This window comes from Gallus gallus, chromosome 1 (assembly GCF_016699485.2).
Source record: "Gallus gallus isolate bGalGal1 chromosome 1, bGalGal1.mat.broiler.GRCg7b, whole genome shotgun sequence".
NCBI classification, from domain to species: domain Eukaryota; kingdom Metazoa; phylum Chordata; class Aves; order Galliformes; family Phasianidae; genus Gallus; species Gallus gallus.
Window position 1 is genome coordinate 36,968,259 of NC_052532.1, and position 24,785 is coordinate 36,993,043.

Consider the following 24,785-nt stretch of genomic DNA (forward strand, 5'->3'; position numbering starts at 1 on the left):
TCTAATTAAAGCAAACAAATTGCTGAATAGTTAGAAAGAGGCACACTACTGAAATGCCTACAAGTGATTGTAGTGGTTGTTTTTTGCATCTTCAGCTGATGTCAAATTACAGAAACTCCTCTGTACTGAACCTAGCTTGTTATGTATTGTACTTCTATGCCAATTGGACACACAGTAGAATAGGGGCTAATTCGGCAAGGCTGAATGAGAACTGCATCAACAGGGCCATAGTGAGAGTTAAGTCTCAGGTGTGTTTCTTTTATATCACTTCCTCTTTCTGACACAGTCCTAATGGTCTCCTTCTCAGGCCACAGCAACTTTAGGAACAGCTGAGAGAGTCTGGGTGTATTTTGCATGTTTTTGGCCTTTGTATCATCTTATCTCAAAGCAATAATTAGAAGACTGCAGGAAAGAAACCAGCACAGGGTGTTCTAAGTGGCGCTGGTCTTGAATGGTGCTGTCCCTGTCCCACTGAAGTGCCTCAGTATCTGTTGAACTACAGGCCCATCAGCAGCAGCATTACAGCTCAAACCCTTGTATGGTACTCTCTGCACTTTCCTCTCTCAGTGATGCTAATTACTCACTCTACTGTCATGCCATTACTTTTAGCAAAGTAATGCTTCTGGAACTTACTCAGGAATCACGTTTGTTATACTTACCATCATTTTTGACCTGCTCATTGCAGAAGGTTAAGAAAGAGGAGGAAGAGGGGGAGGATAATGAGATGCTATTACATGACATGTCTATTACACTAATTCATTTCATGTGGCACAGAACTGTTGCCAGTGATAAATGCATGTTCCTGGTGCAATTATGAGATGTACCTTGAACTTTTCAACGATAAAACTGTCAGAAGGTTGCAATGAGCACAAGCACAAACATGAGAGAGTCCCTTAAAAAGAGGAAATAGCTCACAAATATGATTTCAATAAATGGTATCATTTTCAGAGATGCATTTTTAGATCCATTAACTATTTATAGTTAATATCCCAAATGGCATTTTTATGTATTGTTTCTGCTCTACAATCATGGATGTAACCCATTTGTTTCCATCCCTCTCAGTTGCTTAGCAGATTGAATTTGAAACACATTTCTGTAGTTAGCATAATTGTGTCATAATAGAAGGCTTAACACAAAAATCAGCTCGTATTTCCATACGTACAAGTTGAAATCAGAGTAGTTCTGTCCCTTTCCAAGTGCCAAGTAAGGTTTTGGATATTTGATGTCACAGTAGGTTAACCCAAGCATATAAGCAACCTCAAGGCAGATAAGTAACTCCAAAGGAGGTCGCATCAGCTTGGAAAGCAGAGGCACAATCCTAGCCCTGCTGTGAAGGACAGGCAGAGGAAGATCCCAACCAATGAACCTGGAACCAATGAATAAGACACAAGTGAGAAGTGGGACTGTGGCTCTTCAAAAAGCTAATAAAAAAAATGATTTAGGATAAATTTTGACTTTAAGAAAGGAAAAAAAATGGAAGAGGGTTATTCTGCATCAGTATGTTCCATTTAATGCTAGTCAGTTGCGGTTATCTCCAGAGGAACCAGTGTGACAGTGAGAGCTCAAGTTTTTATTCTTCACTGGCCAATGATCACGAAACATGTACTTTAAGATATTCTTCCTGTACTTATCAGTGACAGTAAGACAAGCTATGTCTAAATTAAGATCAATAGCTGATGATGGTTGTCACTAAATTTCAGTGTTGAGAAGCAGTAAAATTTGAAGACTTCGATAGTGCCTTACCATGACTGGTCTAGGCTGGGAGCTGGATGAGAATTTCTTCAGGTGTGCCATGCAGTACAGATTTTTGCCCTCAGTTTTAACAGTGTAAGCCACAGGCTGTACCATGTATGCAGAGTTCTTGTATCATACTAAAATATACAAAGTGCTTAAGGGAGCTTCTTCTTGAGCTAAGATTAGTTCACAGAATTCAATAGCAGATAAATGGTTGACTCAGGAATTTTTTTGTTCTGTTTAAATCTCCTTATCACTGAGGGTATTTTTCAATAAGACAGTTCAGCTTGGGAAGAACAGTCAGCTGAATAAAAAAAAGCCAACACAATCATGGTTCATAAAAGCTGTCCCCTTCTCTCTTCACATAATTCATTCCTCTGTGACCTTGCCCAATACCAAAATTTCAAAGGCGCATATGAGGTAGGCATTTTACTATTTTTGTGTGCAAGTATATGACACAGTTAAAATGGGCAAATTTTTAATTGATATATCTGCATGGAACTTCTGTGGAGGCTAAGTACTCCAAATTATGCATATAATAAATGAGGAAATGAAGGTCATAGTTTCAAACTTGTGTGTGCAATTGCAGTTATGATTTTAACAGCATTTCATTTGTGTTCAGCAATTGTACTTTATAAGAGGGTATAAAATGGTGCTACACATTTTGAGTGCCTAAGTGATTTGTTTAGGAGTCTGCTATTTCCTTCCTACAGACATTATACCAGCAGCTTCTGCTGACCAGATACAAGCCTGATGGCATAAATGTACAAAATACTAACTGTACATTTATTATATTTGAAAAACTAAAGTAAAAAAAATGACATCTGCTAGAACTAAGAAATTGAGGACTGACTCTATAAACCGCAGCAGAGTAAGTGTAGGCATGAGAATAGACTTGAGTAAGTGCAGTGGACTCACCTCCATCTGGGCAAGGTAGTTTATCTTCTTAATGAGTAAGTACACCCACTCTCTCTGTGTTGTGCTACCAACTTCTAATTTGTACTGAAGTCAGTGAGAGAAGAATTGTATCCACTGACCTGAAGGCAGAGCAAGACTGGGACTTCCATGCGTCCTGGTAGTAATGATTCAATTAATGTTCTATCCAGTCCTATTTTACCAGAGCTACGGAGATTTGAACAGCTGAGACAAACCAGTGGAATGCACTACTTCCAGAGAGTCTGTTTCCTACAATGTGTGTCAGATTTGCTAAGTTTAGATGTCTACTGTATAGATGACTAAATCTGAGCTTGTTACCGAGGTTCTCTTAGTCAATATGGAGTAAAAACAATGTATCACATTATAAAATATGCAGCTAATGCAGTAAGGTGAGTAGAAAAGATTAATATGAATTAATGTCAGTAGTAGGTTAATTTAAGTGGAAATTTTAAGGCATGACCCAAAGTGATTTATGCACTTCATGGAAAATGTTACTTCATTTAATGTAGAAGAAATTAGTAGTTGAAGATGAACTCAGGGAAAAGATCAGAATGTGCATTTAAAAAAGTGGTCATCAAACCAATGGAGTCTCAGTAGGGCTCTTTTTTTTTTTTTCCCCCTTTGCAAATTTCTTTTGCCAAAATGCATGACATCCAGAATAAGGATAATAATGGATATACAATGTTCTGAATGATGACACTTTACAGATAGCAGATAATTGTCCATCACTGCTGCAAATTTGATGGTTGATTTGAAGACAGATATTTTTCCACATGATATGTAGAACAGTAACTTTTGATACCTAGATTAATATTTAGGGTTAGACTGTTTCTTGATGACGTTACTCAGAAAAAGATACAGAGTAGTGCTTTTGACTAAAACCAATGAAGTTCTTGAAATATTCAAAGGATGGAGAGCAGATGCATATTCCATGAAAGGTTCTAGTGTGTTTGATTCATAGAATCATAGGATGGCTTGGATTGGAAGGGACCCTAGTGATCAAAACCATAACTCCCCTGCCATGGACAGTATTGCCAACCACTAAATCAGGCACTAGATCAGGATTGCCCAAGGCCCCCTCCAATCTGGCCTTGATGCCTCCAGGGATGGAGCATCCACAGCTTCTCTGGACAGCCTGTGCCAGTGGCTCACCACTCTCTGAGTAAAAAATTTTCCCCTAATATCTAACCCTAATCTTCCCTCTTTTAGTTTGAAACCATTCCCCCTTGTCCTATCACTACAAAGCCATGTGAAAAGTCAGTCTCCCTCCTGCTAAGTACTTGAAGGACACAAGGCCATCTCTCCTCCAGGCTGTTAAGGCTTTGAATAAAGACGCTGGAAAGTAACTAGGTTAGCACAGTACTGGGAAACTGGAACAGAAAAATAGCACCAGACAAATCAATGAAGAAAGATATTAAAAGACAAGTATGGAAGTGAAACAGTACAGTGTTGTGTCAATAATCTGGAAACTGTCTATAAAAACAAGACCAGACAAGAAGCAATTTTAAGGCTTCACAGCCTCCACATGCATTTCAAACCACTGTTGGTTACATATCATACAAACAGAAGAATAGAAATTGAGGAATGAATTTAAACAATTATTATCTACTACTGGACTTCAGAAAGTTGAAGGCAGCCAAACACAGTGGTTATATACATGCAACCATAATATTGCCCTAAGAAATTTGACTTTGATCTTTAGGATGCCAAAGAAGTGCTGGGGAAAAAGGATTTTCTAAAATTTTGGAGGATGATGAAAGAAACAGCAACTAGTAATGTGAATTTACAAAGTATGGATCTTGCAAGGCAAACATAATTTGTTGGTTTATTATACAAAATATCAATATTTTTTGATGAATTTGGAGCTGTGGATATCATTTTATTTGTTTATTTTTATTTTTTTATAAAACATTCAGCAGCAGCTTTCAAAATTAATTCAAACTGTCTAGGGAACAAACCAGCACACGCATGGGCTGAAGGTGGCTGAAGACCTATTAACAAAAGATAATGAGAAGTGGCAATTTGTAAGACTTGGGTGAGATAGCTAGTGAATGCCTGGGTTTGCTCAAGTTTTAATATCTTCATTAATGATTTCTCAGAAAGGAAGAAACCACATCCCATTAATGAAATTTACAGTGTGATGGACTTGTTAACAGTAAGGATGGGGAAAAAATTACAAGAGCCTAGAGAGTTGAATAATGAGCAGAAAATAAAATAAGATTCACCTCTAAATGCAAGGTTGTTCTCCTGAGAAAAAATAATTTACAAATTCAATTAATCAGTAGAATGGAGAAACTTGAATAGCACTAGTGTAAAATAGTCTAAAGGACTTAGCAGAGTAAAGCAGATACAAGTTTGCAATGAGTTACAGTAGCAAAATGAGCTAGCATCATTGTCACTGAGCAATGAGTTATAATCTATGTTTTTCCAATTCTGGTTTCACTACAATTGGAATAATACATTCAGTTTTTCATTCTCCAACAGAATTTAGGAAAAAAAATAGGAAAGAATTCAAGATGAGAAACAAAACAAGATTTAAGGAGATGGAACTTGATTGCTTTAATTAGGTATCTCAATTTGTTAATAAAATGAAATCCTGAGCAAAGTGATTAAGAAAATAAAATGTGTCCACGCATGTAAATGTACACCGGATATTGGTTAACAGAGAAAATTTTAAATCAAAGACCTGGGAAAGACAGTCTCACAGATTAATCAATGAGTAACATAAATTCAGTCAGATTGGAAGTTTCTATGATTGTATCTTAAGATGAGTCCTAATGCCATTAAGAGTGTATCTGCAATGTCATCTTTAGTTATTTATATCATTTTAAGTTTAATATTGGGATTCTTACATCAACTGCATTGGTATATGGCTTTAGAGGCAACAGGAGGAGGAGGAAGATGCATCACAGTGTAGGCATCCCAAATTTCCTAGAATGGACACAGTGAATCCTCCAGTAAGGGCAATGGGATGAAGTTAAGACAAGAAATACCAGAACCAGCTGAGCATCCAGGTCTGCATGAATTTTTTCAGCATTTCTATAGACTCTCCAGCCTGGGAAACATATTACAAAGAAGGAATCAAAATCAGTACTGGGGCAGATTTACTGCCCTGCCATGTCTTTAAATTTCTCCAGCTGCTGTCATTTTGTGTCTTTAAGAGATGCTTGAAGAACACTCAACACCTTCATTCACAAGTTAAAAGGTGTACAGATTGACATCTGCCACTGGAAATGAATTCTACTTACCTGCTGGCAGCAGGACTGCAAGTACTCTGTATTCCTGAGAAGACCTGCAAGGAGTGTGGGGAAAGTGAGGGTCTGAGCTCACCTTCCTCCTGCCAATGCCTTGAATCATGTATCACTCTATGAAAAATCTTAGCACAGTGATTGTCAGAAGGGGTGGCTTTATGGTGAGTAGTTATTGTTAAGAAAATATAAAATATATCATTTAATTTATTCCCATCTTTAGTTTTTTTGTGTGTATGATTACAGCTGTACCTTGAAAAACTCTTATATGACTCTGATTTCTAATTCTCTGACTCTCCCAGAAACAAATTATAGCAGTGCTTAGAAAGTCACCCCACTGGTAATTGAAAGTACATTGGGTATCTTAAAAATGAGTTTTTGATGCATAGATAAATCTAGTGACACATTACAATATTGCCCTCTGAAAGTGTGCAAGATATTCCTGCCTTGAAGCACATTACATAACATTGCTATTAAATGCAGATTATCTTTCAAAGGAGAGGCAGAGATTAATGAGTCAAACAAAAATGATGAATTAAATGAGCCCGATCAGACACACTTACAAAATTAGCTAGTGAAGAGTTGTATAGAAACAAGATATATTAGAGCTAGATTGCTCAAACACAATTTTAAGAAGAGTGTCAATGCCTATAAACATACATTATCACATTATAGTATTCTTACTGTATTCTATTTTCTTCTGTCAAATACATAATGCAAAGATGTTGCAGAAATCACCCTGAAAGCAGTACCTTGGGCAAGAAAAGGGGTGAATGCCTCCTCCTAGAAAGAATACCGAGGCTCAGACTGCTGGATTCTGGCCCTGTGCTGAGTCTTTCTCTGGTGGGGCTCCATGCAAATCCAGAAAAGTCTTCCCCTGCAGTCAGGCCAGATCAGAGCTATAAATCAAAGCCACTGATTTGCTCTGTGCCTGTAGGCAAATCATTTATCCATGGAAGAATGCAAGTAACTTAGTTTTTGCAAAGTAATACTTTCCCCTCAAGGGATACTGGGAGGTCTAATTATTGAAAGGTGAAGAAAAGTTGAGAGAGCCTTTGGTGAAAGTTGTTATGTGAAGTTGCTTTGTTTTTGCAAGCTGTAGTGGGAAAGAAGATGGTGACTTGCTACTTGCCATTCTTAATGTTTGTTTCCTCCTCCTGTCTGCTAATGAATTTCCTTGTGTACAGTCAAGGTTGTCACTCATACTTTTGTATCCAGCTATCACTAATATCATCTCTGCGACAAAAGGTTAATACCTCCCCAAGATACTTATTCTAACACAAATTGTTCTACAAAAGGAGCGTAACAGTCTCTATTAAATGGGAACACAGCTTGTCTTTGGGAGCATTTCATGAGATCCCCAGATATCTGAGGTGCCCTGGGTGCACCTGTGAACACAATACAACACTGTGATCCCTGCTGCCCAGCTCACCACCCAGCCTGAAGCAGCTGCCTTTTGACTTCTCCACTGCACCCAGCTTGGCAGATTAAGACCTGCACTGTTCCAGTGCACCTAGATGTCTAGTGCTCATTTCTCTTCTTCTGAAACAAACTGCTGTTCTCCTGTTCTCACTGATTAACACTGTGACAATCTCAATTTGTCTGTGGGTTCTTCTGTTTCAAAATTAAAGTAGGGCTTTTGTGCCTGAAATCTTAGGGATTATCTCCAACTCTATCAAAAGATTGAATAGGAGATATATTTCTGCTCACCAGCCATCATACAAACAATTCTGGCTACAACAACAGTACCTCTGCAAAAATTTACGAACTGTGTACTTGGCAGTGACTGCCAAGATACCTTGCTGACAATACTTGCATTACCATATCATCTGATAAATGACTGCATAGCTTAGTGAGATTCCTTTGGTGATGGAGATCGAGACACTGGCTCCACTAGACTGAATAGAATCTCTTTGCTTAACTTATGTAAATCTCTGACATCAGTCATACCCTTAGCACATGTTTCTGGAGCTCCATCCATCACCGTCACGATGTCTTTATCAGTGAATGTTAAAACTACTGTTTCTAACTTGAAAGCTAAAAGAAGATGTGAAAATAGATGGATGAATAGCTGCTACTCTGGAGATATCTTATTTTTGATTGAGTTTGGACTGACAGGTATGTGGTGAGTGAATTCAACAAGATCCTCACTGTGTTTGCAGATTTCCATTCTTATTTTTTACAGTAATGCAGTATTTAGAATCAAAGGTCCAGAACATTGTTATGAAAGATCTGTGATCTGTAGCACTTTAACTAGAATTCATACCGGGAGTAATATATTTTCTGAAAATGGGTAATAGAAATCACAAAAGGAAATGAAAATAGTCCAGATTCTTGATCACTGGCAGAGGTGCTGGCCTTGGAGAATATAACTCTAGTTAAAAGGAACATACAAGAGCTATGTAGCTATGTTGAATGCGGTGCTGTTTAATTAACTTGGAAAGCTGACCTTCTCAGATGCTTTCTAATGTGAGGGATTGTCTTGGCACTTTACGAAGAAGTTGGAGGGGATCCTGAGCAACATCTTCAGAAGAGTCAAAGTAGGGAACAAGCACCACTGATGGGATTCTTGTTCTCTGGCAGAGGACAGGAGAGGACTTTAGGTTGTCTGGGAGGGGGTGCCCAGCAGCCTTGGAGCAGTAGAGGACAGCTACAAGATGGCTGCTGGGGCAGTAGGGGAGACCACTGCTGAGGCCTCTGCTACCTCTGTCTTTCCTGCTTTCACCATCAGGCCCTGCCAGAGGTTGCTGAGCCCTTGACTCTGTACATCCTGAAGACAGCTCAGACAGACAACTTCTTTCTTTGACACAGAGCTCTGTGGTGAGATAGGCTGTGTTCTGTTTACAGTTGTGTCCCAGTTTCCCAAGATCAAGGCTTAACAGCCATTATTTGCCAAATATCTCAATGTAAAAGGTGGCTGACATCTACCTCCACAGTGGAAATACCTGTTAACCTTTTCTTCTGGTCCAACACATTTGATAGTAATTTTCTAACACATTCATCTGTTACTCACCTCTTGACACTGCTGATTTGCTGCAGGAGTTATTGGAACACTACAACAGCCTGAAAGAGAGACCATTGCAATTTCAGAAGATTCCTACCAAATATTTTCACATGCTTTCCCTTGAGAAAGATGGAGACAAAGAAATCCAATAGCAGAGCACCACTTGCTGGCTTCTGGTGCTCTGCTTCAGGCCAGAGCATCTTGACAAAGCAGCAATAATTTCAGTTGCTAGTGATCTCATGGGAAGAGCAGCACTGCTTGATCAGAGAAACACTTCAAAGCACTATCAAAATTATGATAATTCCTTCATGTAAAAAATCTTTCTGGCTTCCTATCAAAGTGTATGCCTACACTGCAACCACACAAGTGTTATTATAGATAGCTTTAAGCTAACTGTGTAGCTCTCATAATAGGACAAATAAGCTGATACTTTTCTGCGTGCTGCCTCTGATCCAAAGCCTTTAGGCACAGCTCACAGACAGGTCTCACTTGATGTTTACAGTCTTTTACTCGTATTTGTAGTCTAGTATAGTCCAATTTCATACTATGCTCATTTTTGAGTTCCTAATTGAATCTTTCTTGTTCTGGAGCCTCCAGAGAAGACTTACATTTAGAAATGACTCTCCTCATGACATGCAAATGTCATCAAGTCAATGAATGTCACCTCTGCTTCAGGGAAAATTCAAAGTTATGTTCTCCTTGGTGATAATCTTTAAGAACACACACACTATTTGTGAAATACAGAAAAGCCCCGGTTCACATTTTTCTTCTGGAAGACCGGAGCCTATACCTGGTAAAGATGATGGGGTCAAGTCCTAACTCTCAAAAAGAGGGTAGATGCAGTCATGACAGGTGACTTACTGCATTTTCAAATGGTGGCAATATTCTGGCTTCTGTCTTTAAAATGTTTTCAGTGATTAGCATTACTAGACAGAAGTATATTCACCAAAAGAATGTTAACTGCCTTCAAGAATAATATTTTAGAATATCTGATTGTGAATAATACACACAAAGATCATCTTTAAAAAAAAGTCAAATTAAACATTAATATAGTCATTTTTCTTACAGTGTAGACAGGAACATTTAGAAAAGGAAGATGATTGTCATTTTCTATCAAAGAACTTTGTTCGAGACTAATGACTTTCCTTCAAACATCTATTTTTCTTCAGGTCTCGATACTTTCAATAAAAACTAAAGTTTTAATTATATTCTTCTTCCCTAGAGAGGGACTCCTATGAAAACAAATCTTGAGCCTTGCAGCACTTCAGCATTATACTCTTATTTCCTATTATTAGTATAATTAAACAAGTAGATTTTACAGAGCCTATGGACACATTTTTAGTAACCACTGCAAGTTCTCCAAGTGTACATCTTCCAGAGATTTTTCCACATTATATTCTCTTCTCTTTCTTTGACCACATAACACTGAGACTCTAACAGAACAGTTTTCAAGGTGATTGCATTTTGACAGACAAAGCAATCACCATTTTCGGAAAAACTTGGTAGGCATTCTCCTTATTCTATTCCTATAAGGTTAACTGCAAATTTATATTTATTCTCTGGGGGCAGAATTTCACGCAACTACTACAATCTCAGTACATTTTTATGCATGAGAGACAGAATTCTGAGGAGCTTGCCTGATCGATATTTATTAAATGATCAGTCCTAACAATGAAGTGTAGTCAAGTAAGGAGTAGGCCTAAAATACAGCATTTTTGATTAGTAGAGATTTAATCAACTGAAGAAAATAGTGAGGCAAAATAATGAGTGATTGAAATACTGCACATGAGCTTACTTAAACAATCCAATTAAGCTAGAAGTAAATACACAGCTCTTGCCAAACTCTTCTACAAAAGAAAATGTTACCATGTTGAAACTCAGGAAATAAATTTCATAATCTTCATCATGTGATGCAGAAGAAAGCAAATGTAAAAGTTTACAGTCTGGAGTCCAAAGTAACACTACCAGTATCTACATATTGTCAAAATATTAATAAATTTCTCATCTTCATCAGCAATATGCACCATTGGACAGAGAAGAGTGCAAATAGAATTTTAAGTATGATATACATTAAGGAGTAATAGAATTAGCGCTTCAGCGTGCCACATTTTGAGTAATTAAATGATTTACTTTGGCATACAGATGGCATAAAGCACTTGAACCAAAGGAAAATGCGGGTTGAAATATGGTACCTTGGTTCATGAAAGGATTGTTGTCCCTGTCTTTGTACCTACGGTAAAGCAAAAATGTAGTACCGTCTCTTCAGGAATCACAAAGTTGTTGTTCAAATTGTGTAGATATATACAGTGGAGAAGGGTATGGTTCAGAATTACATCTCTGTGTTGTGTCCATGTGTGATACAGTGAGTCACCAGCCAGGATTATGTTAGCAATTAGTGTGTGCATAGGAATATCTCTGTACAGAGAAACAAGACCCAGCACCAAGGATTTTATTTAGCCTAAAGTCCTGTTAGCTGCTGGAGTGCATCTTCTGGATCAGTTTCCTGCAGGAGGAATCCAGTTGAAGCTTCCCAGTGTGGATTCATGTGGTGAATTAGAGTGCTAAAATTCTGGAGGGAAATGATGGGAGATTCTCTTCAATTCCTGATCTTTTAGTAACGATGCACAAGTATTGTTTCGAGGTTCTCATCATAGGCTGATTAAAAATATCTTTCTTGTATATATACTGTATATATTTTACTTCAAAAATGTAAAACCCTAGAAGCACTACTACCCTAAATACCTACTTTTTTAGAGTACAGAGCCATTTTTTTTTCCACTGGTATTACCTATACTATTAAAAAAAAACTAAACTAAATTGAAGATTATTTTCAATTTAAGAGTATTCATAATAATCACAAAAAAAAACCAAACCTCTGAAACAGATCACATGAAAACCATAAAACTGTTATTACTTTAATGCTATCTGATGAAGAAATTTAATATCAAAATTTTATTGTCTTAAATTCATAGAATCATAGAATGGACTGGGTTAACAAAGACCACAATGATCATCGAGTTTCAACCCCCCTGCTATGTGCAGGGTAGCCAACCACCAAACCAGGCTGCCCAGAGCCACATCCAGCCTGGTCTTGAATGCCTCCGGGGGGGCATCCACAACCTCCTTGGGCAACCTGTTCCAGTACATCACCACCCTCTGTGTGAAAAACTTCCTCCTAATATGAAATCTAAACCTCCCCTGTCTCAGTTTCGGGCCATTCCCCCTTGTCCTATCACTCACCATACATCCTTGTAAACAGCCATTCCAATACTGAGGTTCCTTGGGTGAATATAGAGTTTAATAATTTGCAAATAGGGACAATAGTAAGTGTATATTTAAATAAGTCACCCACTCTTTTCAAATTTATTGAAGAAAAACATTGTGTTATTCATCAAATTGTAATGTCAATATCTAAAATATTTCTGGTGGTCATAAAATGGATTGCATGTAATGTCCATGAAGAAAGTCTAGACAATCAGGCATACATGGAATGGGTGCAGAAAAGTACATGAGAAGAGATTATTATCAATCATAATACTTAAAACGTACAGGATATTATTAAATCTCACCTTCACACATCATACATCAAACATATATGAATTGTCTTATATTATGAAAAAATAAAACTTCATGTTTTTTTTGTAACTGTACCACAGCTTGCATATTCAGTTTATTTTGAAATCAGTGGCCTTCAATCAATATGAAAAGAGTACAGAGGTTAGGAATATCACCTTTATAATAAAATATTGCAATGCTGTTTGGAGGTAATTTAATTACTCAAAACTCTTTAATACTTACAAATTTCATATTAAACCCTGAACCCACTTTCCACATTTTCTCTCTGTCAAACACTTGAAATGAGACATGCAAAACGTCAATGACCTTAATCACTGGTCATTTCAACTGTTAATGTGAGCAGTGTGCATCTTTTTTCCTGTGTATTTAGAAGTGAGCTGGTTCTGAATCTTCAAGAAATAGCTATACACAAAAAATTACCTGGATTTTATTTGTTTACTGCACAGAAAATGTGTGTGCATTTACCATGGAAACCTTACTTTCTTCAATAACACTTGGAACATCTGTAAGCCACTAATCTTAATGGAATAAATTTACTCATTTAAGCTATGAATGCATTGAAAATTGCCTCTAAATCTAGGATAGGACACTGAATCAGGGTGAGACAGTCAGCTCCTATCACTGTACACTAATATACTGTCTCTTTCTTTCAAATAAACAAAGCCTCTAAATCTATGTGTACAAGTTCACGGGGCTGAATGACATGCATACCAGGATCCAAAGGGAGCTGGCTGATCACCAAGCCATGCCATCATCTTAGAAAAGTTGTGGTTGTTAGGCGAAATCCTTGAGGACTGGAAAAAGGGAAACATCACTCCCATTTTCAAGAAAGGGAGGAAGGAGGACCCAGGGAACTACAGGCCGGTGAGTTTCCTCTCAGTGCCTGTGAAGATCATGGAACAGATCCTCCTGGAAGACATGTTACGGCACGTAACATGTGCCGTAACATGTAACATGTAGGGATGAGAGAGTGATCTGAGACAGCCATCATGGCTTTACCAAGGGAAGGTCACGCCTGACCAGTCTAGTGGCCTTCTATGATGTAGTGACAGCACTGGTGAATTAAGGGAAGGCAAATGATGTCATCTACCTGGACTTCTGCAAAGTCTTTGACACGATCCTCCACTGCTTATCTCTAAATTGGAGAGATTTATCCTTATCTCTAAATTGGAGAGAGATGGATTTGGAGAATGGACTATTCTGTGGATAAGGAATTGTTTGGAAGACTGCAGCCAGAGGATTGTGGCCAATGGCTCTATGTCCAGATAGAGGTTGGAAATTAGAGGTGTCCCCCAGGAATCCATCTTGGGTCTGGTACTCTTTAACATCTTTATCAGTGGCATAGGTGATGGGATTGAGTGCACTCTCAGCAAGTTTGCTGATGACACCAAGCTGAGTGGTGCAGTTGATACAGCAGAAGTAAGGGACAACATCCAGAGGGACCTTGATAAACTTGAAAGGTGGGCACTTGGGAAATTAATGAAGTATAGCAAAGCAAAATGCAAGGTTTAGCACTTGAGTTGAGGTTACCCCAGACATATATGAACTGGGAGAAGAACTCTTTGAGAGCAGCCCTGCTGAGAAGAGCTCAGGGGTCCTGGTTGATGAAAAACTTAACATGAGCCAGCAGTGTGCACTTGCAGCCCAGAAGGCCAATGGTATCCTGGGCTCCATCAGAAGAGGGGTGGCCAGCATGGTGTATGAATCGTTCTTTGTTTTGGGCTCAAAGCTTGCTTTCTGAGGCATTTCTTGTGATAAGACTCTCACTTATCTAGGAGATGAGAGGTGGGTGTTTTGCTGCGTGGCAATCAACATCACTGTGTGGACAATTTTACATTTGAAAGCATTTCTTTGGATCTGTTTGCCTCCAGAAGTGAGTGCTCAGGAGTGTTTACTGGCAGAAGATCTGGCCTGTGACTAAATAGCTCCAGCCTGGTATGGGAAAACTGGGGAATGATACCATCGTGTCCTGTGAAAAAACAGGATGCAGATGGGCATCCCTGCTCCCTTTTTTCTTCTGGCAAGGCCCAGAAGATGGGAAAAAAGGAGTTTCTGCTGAGATCCCAGAGTCAGAAGCCGCCACTCCAAGGAGAGCTGACTCAACCCCTTTGGATTTGAGCTGTCACTCTGAAGAGAGCCGACTTGACCACTTCAGACTTATTCATAAGTTTGTACTACCAGTGAAAAGTCATTGTCATTAATGAAACAACAACTGAGCCACCAGTACTGAAGCTACGAACTACGCTGGACCCGTAGTGGTGACTATCCCCCTCTTGCTTCCTACAAAGACTCCTTGCTTCTATTTCCTATCTTTTCTATTGCCCTTCTTCCCTTCCTCATCTCCCTGAACAACTAGGATTTGTAATAAACTGGTCAGACCAACATTTGAACCGTTGTTTCTTAATCTCACATCGGATATACATATATCAAAGAACCTCCTCTTCCTCTGATAAATTGGAGCGAGACACAGGGCAGGAGAGGTGATTGTCCTCCTCTATTCTACCCTTGTGAGACTCCAGCTGGAGTACTGCATTCATGTCTGGGGCCCCCAGTAGAGTAAAGATAAGGAGCTTTTGGAGAGGATCCACAAAGGTGGTCCAAGGGCTGGATAGCTTCTCCTATGAAGATAGTCTGAAGGAACTGGATTTGTTCAGCCTGGAAAAGGGAAGACTGCAGGGAGACCTCAGTTCAGCCTTCCAGTGTTTAAAGGGAGTTTATAAACATGAGGAAAATCAAGTTTTAACACTGTTAGATAGTGATAGGACAAGGCGGAATGGTTTTAAACTAAAGGAAGGGAGATTTAGATGAGGTATCGAGGGAACTTTTTTTACTGAGAGACTGGTGAGCCAAGCCATTCTATGATTCTATGAGTTACTTCTTTCCCCTAGCATTTCTCTCTCTCCCCTAGTCAGATGGTTGTTTTGCTGTGGTCAGGGACTTCAGAGTATTTTGGTGCTCACAGCTCCTGCTAGTATGAGATCCAGATTTGCAAGTGGCCTGCTGCTGATCTTGTACCATGCACAAGGTTGTCATACTGTGAGAAAATATTGGTGATCAGCTCTTGGAAAGCTGTCCCTTTCTAGTCTCCACAATCACTTCTGATCATGTGATGGAAGTGAAATAGCAAACCTTTTGAGAACTGTGTTGTGCTTTGCACATTTTCATATATTTATGTGTTCATTTACTTGTACTGCTATAGCTCCTAACATGAGCTCCATGGCTAGCAGTTATCAGAGCCCTGTGCTGCAGAGCACACAGACCCCAAGATAATATCCCAGCTCTTCCTCTCCTGCTGTGACTTAGCTAGTGGCTTCAGATCTAAATGGTGTCTTTTTATATATTATGGCAGCTATTACAGGAGTCTGTGCATAATTCACTCCAGATTTGATTCTTCACTCTCTAGGCCGGAAGGTGGTCTTGCTCACCACTGGGAACAATCTCTAATTACAAGTACTTCCCTGGATGAAGGCATAGAGGAGATGAGTTGCTTCAGTGAATTGTTCAGGAATAGATAAATGATGTTAAGGTCTGAAGGGACATTTCCATGACTGCTATTGTTTTTCAAACACATCACTTCTGTGGGCAATGATTTAGTTTCTTAAGCTGCTGATATCTAAGGGCCTTACAGAGAATCCCCATCTTTCTCATAGCAGACAAACTCTGGTGGCTGTTTTAAGATGTCTGTGTGATGTTCATGTCTTGCATGATTCAGCACAGACATATTCCACCTCTAGGCTATGTCTACATTGCTGAAAGACATCTGCTTCAGGAAACAGTATCTTGATCCCAAACTAAATCATAGCACATTTTTATTTAAATTGCTCGAGGTTAGTCACCTTGTGTTCATGCTCTGCATTCGTGCCTTGTTTGGACTCTGTGTAGCATGCAGACGGACCTAGGAAATAACTGCCTTTTTTTCTCTGTGTTGTTTTCTTCAGTTCAAAGGAAGTATTTGGAATAATGTGAGGGCTGTGCTATGGCCTACCAGGCTGACCTTATCTTCTTTTCTGTCACAGAATTATTTGCTCATACTATTGGGCACATCAGGGAATGGCTGAAGGTGTTTGAAGAATGCAAGGCTTTTGGGCTAGTGTTTGAGGGCTGGGGTAGCCAAAGATGGCTGGCTGCATTTGTGCAGTGTGAATTGTGTAACAACTTGGGTGGTCTAGAAACAAAACAGAAAGCTACAAATGTAGTGATCAGCTAAATATCTGCAGAATAAGATAAATGGGGTCAGCTTTTGCTTTGTAACTTGAGCAGGATGGCACAGCAAGAAGATAGAGTGTTTTCCATAATGTTAGAGTCATGCAAAATAATTTTTTAAAGACTCCATCTTCTTATTTTGGAAAAGAGCCATGCTGCAGACAATATCCTGCAGGCCTTGGCAGGAATTTCTTAGTATTTTAAAACGTATATATATATATTAACCACTGTGGATTATCTGCTCTGAAATTGTTTGCATACTGATAATAGGGGATGTAATTTCAACACTAAACAATGAAGAGCCCACTGATGCATTTGTCCAGACACATATTGTCTAGGGATGGATGATAACTTTTGTTTCTCTTCTGTACCATGCAATTAAATTTTCCTTTTTTGTACATTACAAATCATGGCAGCTTGACAGTCCTCAACAGAGACTTGGGAATTTGCTCTAATGTCAATATTTACTCCTTTTCTACCAATATATAGTAAAGCTGTTGTTCCTCCCTTGTGTGTAAGTCTGTGCATGTGTGTATGTCCAGAAAATGCTCTATTGTGTGAAAGGACTAATCAGCTATAAAGTTAAAAACTAAAATAACTTCCAAAGGGAGAAAATACTGGGCACTAAATGTTTATGCAAAAGATTAAATCAATCTCATTGTAAATGGAATATGAAATAGCATTTGATATAAAATATATGGAATAGGACAGTAGCTTTCCCCAAGGACATCTGGAAGGGGAAAGAAGCACTACAGACTAGCCAGTCTTTGTAATTTTATTAGTGTGAATATGTGTTTTTTATCTGTTAATGAGAGGATTAAAAGAGCGTTCTTTGTGATATGATTGTATTTTACTTTTAGCACAAGGAATTGTGCCAGCAGCTGTTTAATTTGATACTGTCAGGAGGTGTGAGTTTAAGCCATCTTACATCAGAAAATCCTACAGTCACAGGAGCAAAGAGGGAGAGGTGAGACAGTGAGAGGTGGGCTATGTGTTTAATTTTAATCAAACAATGCATGTTGCATTAGACAAGTTAGACTTGACAGGAAAGACCACTGGAGGTTTTAAAAGCTTTCCATACGTTTTTGACCCAGACTTAAACATCTAGTGGAAGCTATCTTTTTCAAGCTTACTGCTTTAGAATTCTCTTTCAGGGGTTCAGTATGCCAACACACAGGTCACATTCTCTGTTAAAAACAATCATGTTCAAAAGAAATTTGGGCAGCCTCTTTGTTTCAGGCCTTCAAATCTGGAACTTCAAATCTCTCTCTCTCACTCTCCTTCAAAAAAAAAAAAATCCCCCAAACATGTGATCAAACATATATACCTTTTTCATATTTTCACTCCCTAGGCTCAAAAGACTACTGGGGATGTCTTTGGCAATTTCTTTGCAAGTATGTGTTCTGAAGTGTCTTTGTACATTTTGCATGATTCAGACCTCACTAAAATCATAGTCAAGAGTCCTACTGATTTTGCTGAGCTTCAGTTTAGATTCTGAAAGAGCGTGGAAGAACACTGTACGATAGAAGCCTCAATCCATATTCTGTACATCTTATCTAGCCTCCGGATGTACCGCAGGATCACACAGACTTACCATGGCATGTGTGTGGGGAGCTGCAGGCTTCTGTAGCAGATCAAATAAATCAATGTGAAATTATCAGCTGAATGGCATACTTTGTCCCCGGCAAATGGAAACTTTGAAAGGAGATGTTTAAAAAGGGACTTCTTAAAAATTTTATTGAGTATATATTTAAATATATATAGATTTAACTCTTGTGGCATGTGATTTATGCTTACTTCACTCTCAAGCCTTCACAAATCCTCCGCACATCAGGCTGAAATGAGGTTCCTATAATTTTAGCTAATTTTTTTTTGCTGACTGAAGTATATTTTAATGAGACTACATATTTTTAAATAGTGTCTGGCCTTTTTTCACCACTTTCACAGGGAAGCACATATTAGTGACACAAGCGGGAAAAGGGTATTACTACATACTCTGCCTCTTTAAATGATAGGAAAGTTCTGAAAGAAGAAGTTTAAACCCTTAAATTATATCAAGACTGATTATGACTTTGGTTTTGGGTGTAAAAGAGTCCACTCTCACCTCAGGGATGAAGGCATGATGTGTTCATAGCTACAGCACAATAATCACATGAAGAACAAGCATGCTGCCAGTTAACACTTTCTTTACTCATAGGAACATGCATCTTTACTGGCCTGTGGTGTGTCTACAATGATGAGAGCTATTTGGAGTTGTTTAGCAAGCTGGGGCTGGGCCGTCCCTGATGATGTTGTCAGTTTGTTCTTCCTGCCACGTTAGCTTTGCAAATCTGCTTGGGATGCCAGCTGCCTCCTCCCTCTGGACTAGCTGAGTTGCCCTTATCTTTCCACCTCATCAGTGAAAGCACAGGCTCCTGTGGGCAGGAGCCAGAGGAGCCAGAAAGCCACAAGCAACATCTTACTCTCCCTCAGCTGAATGGAAAGCCAGAAGTGCTGCAGGGTCTGTGCATCCAGCGCACAGATGATGACTACGTGGAATCTTTGCCAGAAGCTGGCCTGGCCTGAAGCGCCATCGTTCTTGCCAAAACCCATTTTGACCACGTTCTGTTTTTTATCTTTCCCACTGAAGCAAGCTCTTGCAGTGAGGGCTGTAACAAAGCTAAAAAATTTTGGTCCCCAGGAGTACATGGTAACACAGGGGAGGCAGAGGGCGAGGAGGTGTAGGTGGTGGGAGTGAGATAAGGCATGGGCAGGCTTGCAAACCTCTTTCATCCTTGTGCTCACCAGATGCCATCTTCAACATAGACATCACTCTATTAGACACTATTTAGACTATATAGACACTATTTAGAATCAAGCAATTTCCCAGGCTGATTTGATCAGAGGTGAGAGCTGAGGATGAAGGATATGGCCGAGATGTGGCCAGGATTTGGCTCTGGAAACATTTTACCAAACCAGCTGTAAACACAGCTCTTCAGTGGTCACTGCAATATATAATTTGAGAAAAAGTAGAAAACAGAGAGAATTAATTCATCGTACAGTGGAGCAGAAAACTCACATCTGTCCTTTATACAAGCCAGTACACCCCATTTATTAATGCTATTCTTCGCACTGCCGAGTCCAGGCAATTAACTTCCCCTGACTGGCTTCCCTAGTGTGAGGAAGGATAGACAGTATGTTTATCATGGGAACATAATGATTTCTTTTCTAAAATCCTAATGTAAATTGCGTAATTTTCAATATGTTGAAAATGGGAAGATAAATTCTTGGTCACTTGCAATAATTAAAGGAAGAACTTAATCCTCTAAACTCTGGAGCCAAAACACTCCCTAAAATGTAAACAAGCAAAAGGCAATTCTAGGTAAAGCAAGTTTTGGTTTCTTTAGTCTACAAATTAGGGTTTAGTTTCAAAACTCCAGGCACTTCTATACCCCAGAAAAACACATACAATTTATCCCCTTAGATGTTCAAGCATTAAGAGCATCAGATTTTCTGAGATAGACAACCATGTGCATTGTGCATTCGAGATTAAAATCCACTAGCCCTAAGGCATCTATTTGTAAAAAGATATTTAGTTCATTTCAGTGCCCATTCTTTGTGTTTTGATGTGGAAAAATATGTAACACTCACTTTTATGTAAAGCCCCTGCCTTCAACTTGTTAACTCTCCTCCCTCCCTACTCCTGCCTCTCAGTCATCTCTCTCATCTGCTGTAGCCTGTGCTGAAAGGAAAGAAAGGGTACAAAATTAAGGACTGATAAAACTTCCAAAGCAAATAACTGCATTCGATACAAAGAGAACTGGGTGATTAAGATGCGTTGTCAACTCCAACATTTTAGAAAGATTTGGCCTGTTTACTCTGAGCCTCCTTACCCAAATCTTATTTACCCTGATGTTTTCCACTTTAAACAGATGGTGAATCAACCTTCCGGGTGTAAGGCTGGATAGGCTATTTGAAAAAGATTTAAGCTAATAAATAAAAGGAAGGATACACTGCATCATCACAGAGAAGCTTTATGAACACATATGAAGCACAGAGCATGGCTAAGACTAAATGTAAAAGGGTGGATGCTGCATTTGTTATGAACAAGGAGATGGTCAAGGTCAAACATCACACGCTCGTGTTTACAGAGGGCCAGACTCTGCCAACCACCTCAGCATCCTGAGGTTGCCACTGGAAGTGGGATGAAAGACACTGGGGCCAGCTGGGGGAGCAGGAACTGTGATGCAGGGCTGATCTATAAAGGATCAGATGACCTGCAGCATGCTCGTCCAAGCCCTTTGACTTTAATGAAATTCAGGTGGCTTTTATTCTCTCAAGAACTGCCCTGAGATATCAAGCTCAGAAAATCTGAATTCCAAAGGCCTTTTGCATGAGCTTCACATGAAAGAAGTAATTTAGGATCAAAGCCAGGAGAAGTGTTGCTCTAGAAGCTGAAAGCAGCAGCCCAAAGTGGCAGGTTGATGGCAAAGGCTGTAGCAGTCAACATCTGTAGGGCTATTGGAGAGAGGAAATAGCAAAATAAACTAAAAAATGAGAGGAGATTCATCAAACAAATATTAGGTCAGAAAATCAGAATGCCTGAAAATAAAACATCAGGAAGAAATGACCTCTGAGGAAAATGTCATAAAACTGTGGAAAAAAAAAAAAATAGACAAAAATGATCAGAAGGCAAGAACTGGCTAAACCTAATGCATAACAGAAGTAGCAAACTCAGGCATGGAAATGACCACTTCTGGAAAAAGGGGAAAACAGTCAGTGAAAGAGGACTGAAGCTAGATCTGTGGGGTTTACGTGGCAAGACCTTGCAAGTGAAGGGCTGCTCTGCTGTGAGTGGAGCCCAGCACTGTCCAGTCTGATCAGAACCCCACTGTTGCCACAGCAGGACCATGAATGATTCTGGGAGCCCTCTTGGAAAGCAGATGTAAGGGAAAAACTGCTGTACAAGAATATCTGGTTGAAAACAGTAAGAAGTGAGAGACACAGCCCTGAAGCCACCAATGTCAGTGCAGGAGGAGGGCCAGAAGTGCTCAAGCTACCAAAGCCATGGTGGGGCAGGCTGTCCCCCTGCAGCCCTTAGGGTACTATGTGGAGTTGTAGTTCTTTCAGTTCGCTTTTTGTTCTCACCTCTTTAGTCTGTTAGTAATAGCTAAACAATTACATTCATCTCTCAATGCTGAGTATATTTTTCCTATGATAGTAATGGGTGAGTGATCTCCCTGTCCTTATCTCAGTCCATATTTCATCATATTTTCTCCCCCTATTCTTCTGAAAAGGTGGAATGACAGAGCAGTGAGGTGGAATAAGCTGCCCAGTAGTGTGAAAACACCGTCATTTAAGAAGCTAATTAGCAGAGGGTGGGAGTCCCAGCATCTTCTGGCCCCCAGGAACCCATGCAGGGCCTGGGGGCCATAATGCTCGCAGCCATGGCCAGGACATGTGCTGGCAACATGCATTTTCCAGGTGATTCCTGCCAGCTGAATGACACAAAATCTGGCAGAGTTTAAATTCATGCTGCTGTTAGCCATCCACTGGGGTGGATATTTCTACTGGCAAAGAAGCACTGACAATGAATCAAGCAGACAGAGAGTGAAAAATGAGTTAAACCAGATATTTGAGAGAAAAAATATTGTCAGAGGAAGTGTCTGGCTCATTTAGAGTTGTTTTTCCTTTTTTAATTATTATTATTTTTTATTATTTATTTATTTATTTTGTTCTGCGCAAGGTATCTGTATGCTTCAGGAGCCAAGCAGAAAGCAGAAAACAATTCACACTACTTCAATGAAGTGTAAACACACCATGGATTTTGATCTGTTTTTTGGGAATATTTTCTATAATCCACAGGAGCTGCCGTTAAAAAAACAGAGCTAAATACTCAGAACTTCTCTGAGCTATGCAAGGGGTAAATACTCGTTCTGCTTAGCTCTGGAATTGATGTGATTTGGGATAGTCACGTCTCAGGTGGACCACATCAAGATTTAATGCTTGAACAGAGGTGAATGGATTCAGCTCCACTTTAAGATGCTGCTGTCCTTGATTGCCTGCTCTGTCTCGCTGCCAAATGTTGCTGGCGAGAAAGTGTGCAAATCAAATGTGTGCCTTCGCTTCATTTCACAGTCCAGCATATTCATGTAACTTCCTTGGTAGAGGTGAGTTTATATTAAGATATCAAGCTACGAACTCCAGTGGCCAACGTATGGGTTCACTTTAATCAAGCCTGATCTGTAATCCCTGGTGAAGCATTGAGTTAAACAGTGATTAAGATGGTCTTAAACCACCTCAGCCATTAGCAAATTCATTGCAAGTGAGGCAGAGCTTTCACATGGTTCTTGACCTAGTGCATATTTTAAATAATTGAAATTTGTATAAAATGGAATAATACTAGCAGAAGATACTGAAGAGTCTTTGCAAATACTCAACCTGAAACAGCATGTGAACTACATTTATTAGCACACGCACATGAGTATATGATAGCCGTGCAGAAATCTCTGCACTAAGCCAGCGAAGCCAAGAACCCAAACCCAATACTGTCACATATGATGGTTTGTGGTTACTGGCTGAAAGAAAAAATCCTCGGGTTATGAAAGCATCAATATCTCACCATTGGGCTGGTATCTCATTATAGATAGCCTTCCTCCTGTTAATCAAGCTGATTTTATAGCTTCATGCATCTTTTTTGTCTTTAGTCTTAAAGATGAATATTGTAGAAAATCTTTCCATCCTCAGGTTAATGTTAGTTTCCCTCCTCTACTTTTTGTACTTTGCTGCTTCTATTCATTTCACATTCCTTTTTCTTTTCTCCCATCAGACACTTTCTTCTCTCCAGTCATTTTTCTTTCTTCTGTTCTCCTTTCAGCAACATTTCTTTTTTCTTTCCAGTGGGTCTTTTTTCATCACAGGAGATATCTGGATGAAAAATAGTTGAGGAGTGTTTTCTCTGCCTTGCTAGAGGCAAGTCACTACACAGTGGTCCTTCCCTCAAAGAGATGGGGCTGAACTCCTGAGGTGCATATGCTGATGATACCTGCCCTGTTTTTCTTCTGTTACTGCATTACACACTTTTCCCAGGAAGCCTTGACGTTAAGATTTGTTTTGTACTTTCCTGCATATTTTCTACAACACCTTCTCTGTCTCTTTGCATAACAGTATGTATAATGCCACTCCTTCAGACTGCCCCCCTACGTGACTCCTCAGATTTTCTTCCATCTGGGGTGTGAGGGCCTCCTCCACACGGAGCTTCCACCTCTGGTCTTTTATCTGGTGGTGCGAATGTACAGAGCAGGCAGCTGGCAGGATAATTACCCAATTCAAGCATGGATGAATCCACAGATGGACTATTCCATATGAGCGTGCATTCTTTAAATAAACAAATAATAAATGAAACACTTGTTAAATTAGAGCAAATCCAAATAAAAATCATGACGATTCAGACTATCGAGCGAGGATTCAAGGAGAAATGCATTCATATGTTCTGAAGAATAAATGAGAAACATCAGGCTTCCTTGTGCTTCTTCACATAAATTTATCTAAACAAGGGGAAAAACTTCTGGTTAAGACCAAATCTTGATTCAAAATTTACTGAGACAAATAACTTTACAGGTGTTTTGTGTTTGTTTTTTTTTTCTTTTCCCTAAATTAGTTTAATTTGTGTTAACAGCAAACTGGGGGGAAAAATAAAACATTGTGGCAAAAGAACACAAGCTCAAATCAGCTTAAAGGCAACTAGATTTTTTTTTTTTCTGGTTTTAAATATTTCTGCATTAATTCGGAGTATGTGCAGTGCTGTAGCTGCCTGTGGAAACTGCATGTTCTTGCAATCACAGGACTGTGAAACAGAAATCAATATCATGGAGTAGCTATAATCAACATGTAGATTAATGAACAGGATTGCATCCACCAGGGAACAGTAGAACAAAGACTAGTTGCTCAATTTAATTGCTGAGTTGCTACTAAATCTCAGCTTTCTATCAGTCTCTCTCCATTATAACCACTGATGCATAGCAGACATTAGGAAGAAAACAATAACACAGTAACTCAGCACTGTTGGTGTTTTGAATGAATCCGGAAGCTTTCTGAAAAATAAA